General features: G+C 36.0%; 1 pseudogene; it reads left to right on the top strand.

Annotated features, from left to right (window-relative positions):
* Positions 1-389: 389 nt before the first annotated feature.
* Positions 390-2,122, top strand: LOC118011832 (annotated as a pseudogene).
* The last annotated feature ends 8,717 nt before the right edge of the window (positions 2,123-10,839 follow it).

The following is a 10,839-nucleotide window of genomic DNA, read 5'->3' as shown; positions in this document are numbered from 1 at the left end:
CTCTCTCTCAAATAAATAAATGAAATCTTTAAAAAAAAAAAAAGATTGGTGAGAGGAATGTTTTATCTAAGGAGTAGCTAGACTCCCAGATCACCTCCCAAGCCATCATAGCCAGGCTAAATCCCAAGTCAGAAGAATTTCCCAGCAGAGGAAATGAAGTTTCCATTTCTGGCAAAGTTGATCTAAAGAGACTGTTAACTCAGGGACAATAAGCAAAACAAAGAATAGGGTGTACCCCTGAATTGGAAGCAAGCAGATTGAGTGAAAATCTATGTTCTGTACTTTCAGCCTTCTTTTCTTTTTGGCTCTTGGAATGCTGATGGCAGCACCATTGAGAAGTAACCTAAAGAGTTCCCACCCTGGGCTCAAAAGACTGGCTCAAAACAAAAGGTTTGCAAAACTATCATTAGGATATCTCAAGTGAAATAGCATGGTCCCCTCTTCATTGCTTATGGTGAGAGTTATCAATCCAAAGATTTTTTCCTCCTCCAAACAGAGTTTTAGGACCTCACATTTAAATCTAAATTGCCAACCAGGGAAAATCAAACATTGGAACTTCCTAATGCAGAAGGCAAAGACCAAAATAAACAAGTAGGAAAGCGAGACTCAGAGGAAACAAAGTTGATAAAGGAAAGACAATAAAACTTAAAAAACAAAGAGCCTTTACATGCTACCTGGGTAGGGGTCATACAGCCTTGTTTTGCATTCCCGTCATAACTTAAAGGGAAACTTTCATGATGTCCGGAGTCTTTGATGTTCTGAAAATGAAGGAGGAGGATGTCCTCAAATTCATTATAGCAGGAACCCACTTAGGTGACACCAACCTTGACTCCCAAATGGGACAATACATCTACAGAAGGAAAAGTGATGACATCTACATTATAAATCTGGAGAGAACCTGGGAGAAGCTTCTGCTGGCAGCTCATGTCATTGTTGTACTGAAAACCCAGCTGATGTCACTGTCATATCATCCAGGAATACTTGTTAGTGAGCTGTGTTGAAATTTGCTGCTGCTACTGGAGCCACTCCTATTGCTGGCCACTTTACTTCTGGAAATTTCACTAATCAGATCCATGCAGCCTTCCAGGAGCTGAGACTTCTGGTGGTTATTGATCCCAAGGCTGACTATCAGCCTCTCACAGAGGTGTCTTATATTAACCTACCTACCATCGCTGTTAACACAGACTCTCCTGTGCACTATGTGGACATTGCTATGTCTTGCAACAGGGGAGCTCACTTAGTGGGTCTGATGTGGTGGATGCTGGCCCAGGAAGTTCTACACATGTGTTGCACCATTTCCTGTGAACAACCATGAGATGTCAGGCCTGATCTCTACTTCTACAGAGATCCTGAAGAGATTGAAAAGGAAGAATAGGCCTCTGCTGAAAAGGCTGTGACCAAGGAGGAATTTCAGGGTGAATGGACTGCTCCAGCTCCTGACTTCACTGCTACTCAATCTGAAGTCGCAGACTGGTCTGAAGGTATGCAGGTGCCCTCTGTGCTGATTCAGCAGTTCCCTACTGAAGACTGGAGTGCTCAGTCTGCCACTGAAGACTGGTCTATGGCTCCCATTACTCAGGCCACTGAATGGGTAGGAATAACCACTGAGTGGTCTTAAGTTGCTCTTCCACAAAGGCAAACAAAATGGAAATAAAGTTGACAGAAAATAAACAGTTCCTAAAAAAAAATAATAATAAAAGAAAAGAAAAGAAAGAAACTGCGAGTAAAGTTCTCAGTAAGATAAGACATTGCATTTGAAACAAAAACAGTGTATTTTCACAAAGGAGCTTCTCTTGAACAAGAAAGAACTCTTTCAAACTACAAGCAGGATAAGAATAAACCTAAAAAGTGTAGGATGTTTGGAATATGTATTTGAGGCAGTCTTCCCAGAGGTAACATCAAAAGAGAAAAGGTGAAAAATTGGAAGAAAAGTTAAGAAAATAATATTTTTCCAGAAGGTACAACTAGTGAATAATATGAATACCAAAAAAGAGAACAGAACAAAGTGTAAAAAATTATGAAGTAATACATTTCCTAAAACTGATGAGCATAAGTTTTGAGACTGAAAGAGTTCATGAAGAATTCAGAAAAAAAAAAAATCAACAAAAAAACACTAACACTGGAGAAATGGGTCATGAAATTTCAGAACATCAGTGATGAAGAAAATAAAGGTCTGAGAAGGAGAGTGATGGGGAGCAGAAGAGAAGAGAGGAAAAGGGGGGAGGAGAAAATCATATCATATAGTTCAAGTATCAACCTCTTTTCAGCTTTTCAATAGAAACAGTGAAACCTAGAAAACAGTAGAGTACTGTATAAGAATCCCGAGGGAAAATAATTTCCAACATAGAATACTATACTCAGCTAAACTATCAATCAAGTGTGAAGGCAGAAATAAAAATATTTTCAGACATGCAATGTCTCAAAAACTTACTTCCCATGAAACCTTTCTCTGGAAACCACTGAAAAATGTGCCAGTAACAAAGTGGGGTAAACTAAGGAAGAGTAAAACGTGGAATCTGAGATACAGGGGTGAAACAAAAGCAAGGTAAAGAGAATTTCAAGGTAATGGTGCAGGAAAGTCTCAGGAAAATAGTTTCTCAGCAAGTCCAAATTGGAGACAAGACAATTTTCTAGTAGATACTGAAAGCTTACCTGATGTGTTTGACCACATTTAAACATATTTTTAAAGTTCTGTTTTATAGTTTGAGAATGAACTAGTGTTGATTACTTATAAAGCAAAGTAAATGGGCTAAAAAAGATGTAATTACTAACTTCCAGAAAAACCAAATGTTTGCAATGAAGGGAACATAATTATAGTATATTATCTGGCTGAGCTCTAATAAATATAGTTATGATGATATATGTATTAAATGTTAATTTGATAAAAATTATGACATAGATTGAGAAGATGGTGATAAGGTAAGAGAGGGAAAGAGAGAAGTGGAGGTTTGTAGAAAGACTCAAATACTCTTCTTGTATTATCCAAAGGTATTAGATATTCTAAAAAACTAAAAAATCAAGATATAGGTATGTAATATTTTATTTACAAGTAAGAGGTGAGTAGCAGAAGAAATAATTTTAAAAAGATGAAAATGATTACTTTTGATGATCAGGACTTTGGAATAGAGAGAAATGGGGCAGAAAGCACTTTTTTTTTCTTTTGTTGCCTATAAAGGTATTTGTCTTTAAAATTATGTGTATGTATTACTTTGATGTAAAAAAATGAACAAATAACAGTAATAAATAAACAGATAAGACTGTTACGTGTTCATTTTCTTATAGAAAGGAAGAAAAGAAATAAGTTAATTAAGCCAAAAGAACCCAGTGAAACAAAGTATCAGAGTACCTGCAAGTATTAGAACATGGACATTTTACAGCTTAGAGGAAAAGTGATACTATTTTTCTGGAGCAGTTCACATAGTGTAATCTGTAAGCTAATAAGAAACAGAAAGTAAACTGGCAGGGTTCCTTTTTGTACTCCCAGCCCTAAGGCCTTTGTGGAGAATGGCAGCAGGCTCGTGTAATGGATTCTTGTTGGAAGTGGAAAGGCAGAGATACCACAAGGCTGCCTATGCTTGTAGGAGCCATAGACACTGATACTCAGAGACTTGATGCATTGCATCCTTTTCTAACTTGGTTTTTAAAAGCCTAGAAAATATGTCACCCAATGAAGTGAAAACTTCACTGCTGCCCTTTGCAGACCAAGGCAGTTCTTAGGACTCTGTCATTTGGAGTGATCATCAAGCATCACAAAAAGACTTGGCTTTGTTTGGTGGAGTCTTGAGACAAATGAAAATAAGCAGAAGGAAAGGAAGAGGAATAAGAACTATTTATTTTTTTATTTCTGTTATGGGATAGGCCTTAGGACACTTCTATATATCATATAATCTTCCCAAAGCAATGGGAATTAAATATAGTACTGATAACATATGGCAAAAAAAAGTAACTCTTAGATTTCTATGAGATACCACAACTTTATTAAGCAGGTGCTGAGCTCAGTAGAATTCAATTTTTTATAGGGTTAGTAGAATACTACTAGCAATACAAAGTTAAGCTAGACTAATAATATTATGGAATTCAGATCAAGGAAGATAGTGGTTTTACTGTACTTTGTCTGGGTCATACCACATTTGAAGTATTATGGGATTTGGTTATATTGGGACACAGGCTGAATAAAGGTACAATGTCAGGAGAATTAAAACCAAATTGTGAGAAGAAATCAGCATTCACATGTTATATTCACATGAGGAACATTTAGAAGAACCAAGGATTTAAGCCTGTAGGAAAGAAGACCTATTAGAGCACATTATGGCTGGCTACTATGTAAGTATTCTTGTATAGAAGGAATGGATTTTATTTTGGGTTACTTCTAAGACTCGATAGATAGACACACAGAAGTTATAGGAAACACATGATGGGGCAATTTCTAATAAATGGTGAATGGTAGACAAATAACAAATTGTCACAAATTATTTACTGACCCTTTGTTAGAAATGTTTAGGGAACAACCAGATGATCATCAGTTAAACACTTTGAGAGAGGATACCCACATTGGAATAGAGATTGTACCAATTGCAATGTAAAGTCTGATCTGATCTCAAATTATAGATTCTTAGATATGTCAGTTTTGATATTCAGTCTCCAAATATTGATTATTCAATAAATAAATATCAGCCATATCCAATATGTCAGGAAACAAAACAGTCATTTTCTTACCTACTGCAATGTTGAATCTAGCAGAAGGGCTAATAATTAAGCAGATAATTGCGGAAATAATTAATTTTAATAGTAATGAACATTATGAAGAAGTAAAGAATATTATGACAACATATAACACATGATCTAATCTAGTTTAGAAGGACAGGGAAAATTTCATTAAGTGATGTTTAAGCTGAGACTCAAGGTTAAGTTAGACTCTAGGAAACTACTCTAGATTCAGGGTTGAGGTCCAGAAAAGTATCTTGGATTGGGAGACTATACATACTGAAACAAAAGATTCTAACTTAGCACTCAACCAATCTTACAAATGTCCCTTAGCATCTCCCTTGTTTATTGATGTGCTGTTGATATTGTCTGAAGGTTGCTTTTCTGCTTTATAGGAAGTCCTTTTTGCTCATAGCCTAGATGTTTTGCTTTGGGTTCATACTTTGGGAACTTTTAGTTTGACTGGGTGATTTTGTTGTTGTTGTTGTTGGCTATGACTGACACCAGTACCTACTACTCTATATTTGTAGGAATTCAGATGAGTCAGATTCTGAATTCTAGGCCACAGAGGCAAGTGGGATTGCATCCCTGCCCTTGACTTTAGAGTACCAAATACTGTGGTTTGAAAGCCACCTGTATGGGTGCCTGGGTGGTTCAGATGATTAAGCATCTGCCTTTGGCTCAGGTCATGATCTCCAGGTCCTGGGATCAAGCCCCATGTTGGGCTCCCTGCTCAGTGGGGAGTCTGCTTCTCCCTCTCCCTCTGCCTCTCCTCCTGCTAAGGTTCTCTCTCTCTCTGTATCTCTCTGTCTCAAATGAATTCATAAAAATCTTTAAAAAAAAAAAATAAATGCCACCTGCAAAACAAAGAGGTGAGTGAGGAATGGCTGTGGAAATAAATGAACTCATCCTTTTCCTGAGTGTATTTCAGAAACCTACAGAGTGAAATCTTTCATCTAAATTAAAGATGGACCCCCACAAAACTTCAAAGAGTTTGATGATGTGAAAGGAGTGGCCAGGGCCTACAAAGTGCTGGTGAATAATTACAATCTGAGATTTATTGGTGACCACTCTTGTGTCATTAAAAGGTTGGCTGACCAGATAAAACCAGGCATTGGCTAGAGGCAAGAATCTTGAGCCTCCCAATCTTTTGAAATTTCTAAGGAGTTTTCCAAGGGGAAAATCAGTATTCACATGCTATATAGGAAGATCTTTACATAGACCGAATGGATTCAGTTGGCTCAGGCTGCTTCATTTGACAGCATCCGATTCAGTGCCTGAGAAATGTCATTATGCTTTAGATCCTAGGGATATTCATCATGCCTGCTAAGAGTTGAATGGAACATTCTTATGTTTGTGATGTATATTATTGAATCTTCAGTGTTGGTCAGCATCAGATCAATTCAGCAAAAAAACATTTTACAATGACATTTGACACAGACCTTATCAAGGACTGTGTAATCAAAAAGTGTCACCTATGACATGATTATGTGGACATTCTTGAGTGAGTTTTCATAGCACTGAGTAGTTCTCATAGTGTGTCTCAAGGTAAGACACCCAGATAGTGGCTTTTGCTTAATACCTAGGATAGTGAGGTTTCTAAATGCTATGAGCACCAGGTACTTTTAATAATAGAGCTTACAGATGTGGTCTTCAAGTTATATAACTATCAAATAGTCACACTAAAATTAAAAGCTGAGCATTTTGTCAGTGACAACTTTTATTCTCACTCCAAAATCTTTCATTTTTGAAAGAATTGTTTGGTTGCACAGCTACACTAGAAAAGATAGTTTATGAATGAAACAAACTGGTCACTTCAGTTTCTCTTGAGTAATACAAATAAACAAGATAAAACAGGAAATGTGGAGAAAAAAATTTGAAGACTGATTTATCTCAATTATTCCAAGTCTATTGGTTTTTGAGCAATTCAAGCATCATCTGTAAATATCACAGGACATATAGAATAACAGATCTCAAGATTGCAGAATAAAACACCTTTAAATTAACAAACAAAATTTGGCAAAAAATAATAAACTCATCAAAGAATTTATTATATAAAATACGTAACTTCTGTAATAAGATAAATATGTGTAAAAATTATTCCCAGTTTCAATCACTCATCCTACATTATAGACATATAGTTTTCAATATGTATTAAATATATTCTCAATATATTATTAAAAAATAATAATAGCTCACTGTGTTCTTGGCACAGCTAAACTCTTTACATATATCATCTCATTTACATTCACAACAACTTTGTAAGTTAGGCACTATTGTGATTTCCATTACAGATGAAGAAAATGCTTCTTAGAGGGGAAGGAAATAACCCAAGGTTATATGACTAGTGAGTGTTAAAGACAGAATTTGGATTAAGGCTTTCTGAGTTCAGAGCCTGGCTCTTAGTCACAAACTGTACCTCTGGCTACATAGCAATACAACAGATTGAAAAACAATGAATTTAAACAAGTTATCCCCTTTGCACACCCTCAAACAACTAGTTTGCTTTTAAAGTGATTTCTTATTTTTAAAAATGCATTGTTTTTGAACTGAGTATTTTGAAATTTTGCAGACATTTTTACAAATCATACCCCCATTCACCTGAATTAATATCACAGTGGTATTCCTGTGTGAGTCAGGGATGTTGAGAATTCTGGAGGTAACATCTGGACTTAATGTGACATTGGTAGGCTAATTAGGACTGGAGGCTGATTCCTTTTCTTAATTGCTTTATCTTCTAGTTTATATTAGACCTGTAGATCAGGTGGATGGTGACTTGTAACAGGTAAATGAAGAATTGAGGGGGAGAAATCATGAGCCTACTTTTTAGGAACAATTGGGTAATCAAGTTAGAGTTTTTAGGATGGAGACTTTCCTTTGTCAACAGTCTCTCCCCTGAAATATGCCATTCCTCAAGTTCCTTATAGCTTTCAGAAACATGGTATAATTTATTTTCAAAGGTCTCCTTGTTATGTTAGATGAGGTCAAGAGCCATGAGAGTGAAGATGGCAGCCATGTAGAGAAGGCAAAGAGAATCTGGCAGGCAAAGTTAGCCCCAGAAAAGCAAAGTAGAAATTGGAGCAATCATGTGATATTTGAACAAATTACATAAGTTATACAAGTTCTTCCTTTTCTGGATGGGCTTTTCTTTTCCACTATATGATTTTACAGTTTTAACTTTTTAATATGTTTTTATCCAAGTGGCTTTGATTGGAAGTTTATCTATACAGACAAATCTAATGTTGAGTATTTGCATTCTTCTGAAGTTTTGAAGTTTGGTTACTCATTGAGAGAATCTTGAGACCTAAATGAATGGTGAAGCAATAAGGCAAAGTTGTTGGTTTTCCCCCCAGATAAGATTTTCTTCTCCTCCCGCCATACTGTTTTCATTGTGGTAATATGTAGTATGATGTCCTTGGGCAAGGAAACATTTTGCCTTGATATTTCACTGGAATAAAATCATTTTTGATCAGGTATTACTAATTTCTCAATTCTACAAGGAATTTAAATCTCACTCTTGAATTAAGTGGTGAATGACAAAAATATTTTGACACATATGAATGAGGTTTCTTTTTTTAAATTTTGTTTAAGTTGTGTATTTTTAAAAATTTTATTATGTTATGCTAGTCATCATACATTACATCATTAGTTTTTGATGTAGTGTTCCATGATTCATTGTTTGCGTATAACACCCAGCGCTCCATTCAATATGTGCCCTCCTAATACCCATCACCGGGCTAACCCATCCCCCCACCCCCTCCCCTCTAAAACCCTCAGTTTTTTTCTCAGAGTCTATAGTCTCTCATGGTTCATCTCCCCCTCCGATTTCCCCCCCTTCATTTTTCCCTTCCTACTTCTCTCTCTCTCTTTTTTTTTTAACATATAATGTATTATTTGTTTCAGAGATACAGATCTGTGATTCATCAGTCTTACACAATTCACAGCGCTCACCATAGCACGTACCCTCCCCAATGTCTTATCACCCAGCCACCCCATCCCTCCCACCCCCCACCACTCCAGCAACCCTCAGTTTGTTTCCTGAGATTAAGAATTCCTCCTATCAGTGAGATCATATGATACATGTCTTTCTCTGATTGACTTATTTCGCTTAGCATAATACCCTCTAGTTCCATCCATGTTGTTGCAAATGGCAATATTTCAGGTATTTTTTTTTTTTTTGATGGCTGCATAATAGGAATGAGGTTTTTGATTCAAAGACTAAATTCATGCAAGGGTCATTATTTTGTTAATTTTTCATTACAGTGTCCAACTTGAGGGATGTGTATTAATTAACATAGGATCCAAAGGCAAAAATAAAAGTCCATATACCCAATTCTAGCTACAGTACATGCCAGTAGTAGGTGTCTGCTGTGTAGAAACACTGGGAAAGTTTCTTAATCAAATTTCTTATAAATCTTTGATGTCTGCTTATTTATTTTCTGCAGAGCAGCAGCCTCTTCATGTTTGAGGTCCCAGTAGCAAGAGCCTGTTTCTGTTGAGTTTGATTATAGAAAGAGAGGTATGCTTAGAGGGAACCCAGCTGGATGTATCCAGCTTGCTGTCTTAGTTTATTTCATCTTAGATGAGAAAGGAGGACAATGAGCAGTTATAGAATTGGTAATTGTACAACTGGCAGAGCCGCAAATGATATTTATTCTATTATACTCACTTGCAACCAGAGGATTCATTTTTGCAGCAGATGGAAGGTGGATAGCATGCAAATGCTTGGATTAAACACACTGTAATGCTTCGAAACCCTGACCATTGGTCTCTATTACATAACAGTGTTGTTCATAGACATATTTTGCAGCTGTTACATTGGTGCTTATTTAGAATAATTTATAAGAAAAACTAAAGCTATTTGTTTGGTTGTAGTTTTCTACCAAATATTTGAACAGGAGTCAGGTGACTATTAGGCTGGAAGGAAAAAGTACAAAAGTTTAGGATTTGGCCATGTTTCAACAACTGTTAAGTTTTAACAATTCTGGTAATGTGTTCAGTCTCTTAAATGTTATGGGACTGATATTTCTTCACTTTTTTATGGGAAGAGAATTAGATTAATTGTGAGGGGCTGTCACTGGGGAACCTTTGGTTAAGGGTTACTTTTGAGTTTATTCCTGGAAAGGAATGAAACTGGCAGGGACAAGATCAGTTTTCTGTTATGTCTGATGACCATTTCCAGGAAAGTTTGGTTAGCCAAACCACATGGATTCTTGGTTTCTATTGTAATTTGCCAAAAGGGATGTCCCCCATGGAAACTGTTAACACTTGTTTTTATAATATTGGCATCTGTAAGCTCTTCATTGTTATCTCAAGGAATAAAATCTTGAGAAGGAGGCTGAAAAGATCTACATCCTGAAATTCAGAAAATGGAAAACACTCTCTTCCACAATTGGAAAGTCTAATCATCCCTATTGTATACACTGGATGGTGGGGAAAATCATTCCAGTAGTTGAGAGAGGTCTTGTGTATTCAACCTTCTTAATGATCTCTGATGGGACTTGATTTTAATTCATATATTGTAATTAAAAATGATATTCTTAAGAAATCAGCAATTTATCATAAACATCAAACACCTGAGACATTCAAATTAGAATGAGGATAGTAGTCATTCATTCAACAAATATTTATTGGGCCAGACACAAGATATTTGTGAGACAAAGTGAGTAACATAAACACTCCCATTTTCATGGAACTTTTCACCTTGATGAAGTTATTCCAAATAATGGGAAATTTTCACTTTAATGCTATACTTTATATTACAAAAAGAAAACTTATGGATAATCCTCAGCAGGCCATGCAATCAGGATATTTTTTGTTGGTTGGCATGTGCTCATTTAGATCCATGCACATTCTGTGTTTCTGATATACTTGTGATACCATTAACATTGTTTAGACAGGTAACAAACTTTGTTTAATATTGGGTCCTGCAATAATGTTACTTATGAAAGAGTTAATTTATAGCAGTGACTTTATTTGTTCTAATACCTAAGCTAATCAATTGCAGTATTAATTGAAGTTCTTTCTTGGCCTTGCAGAATTTAGCATATACTAGATACTCATGATTATACAAAGGTATATCAGCCTGCTGTTTTTAAATTTACTTTGTCCCTTTTAAGGACATACAGTCAGCGA

Source organism: Mirounga leonina, unplaced genomic scaffold, assembly GCF_011800145.1.
Source record: "Mirounga leonina isolate KUSES-001 unplaced genomic scaffold, KU_Mleo_1.0 Mir_151, whole genome shotgun sequence".
NCBI classification, from domain to species: Eukaryota; Metazoa; Chordata; class Mammalia; order Carnivora; family Phocidae; genus Mirounga; species Mirounga leonina.
Note: the sequence above shows the minus strand (reverse complement) of the source record. Positions and strands in the feature narration are given on the sequence as shown.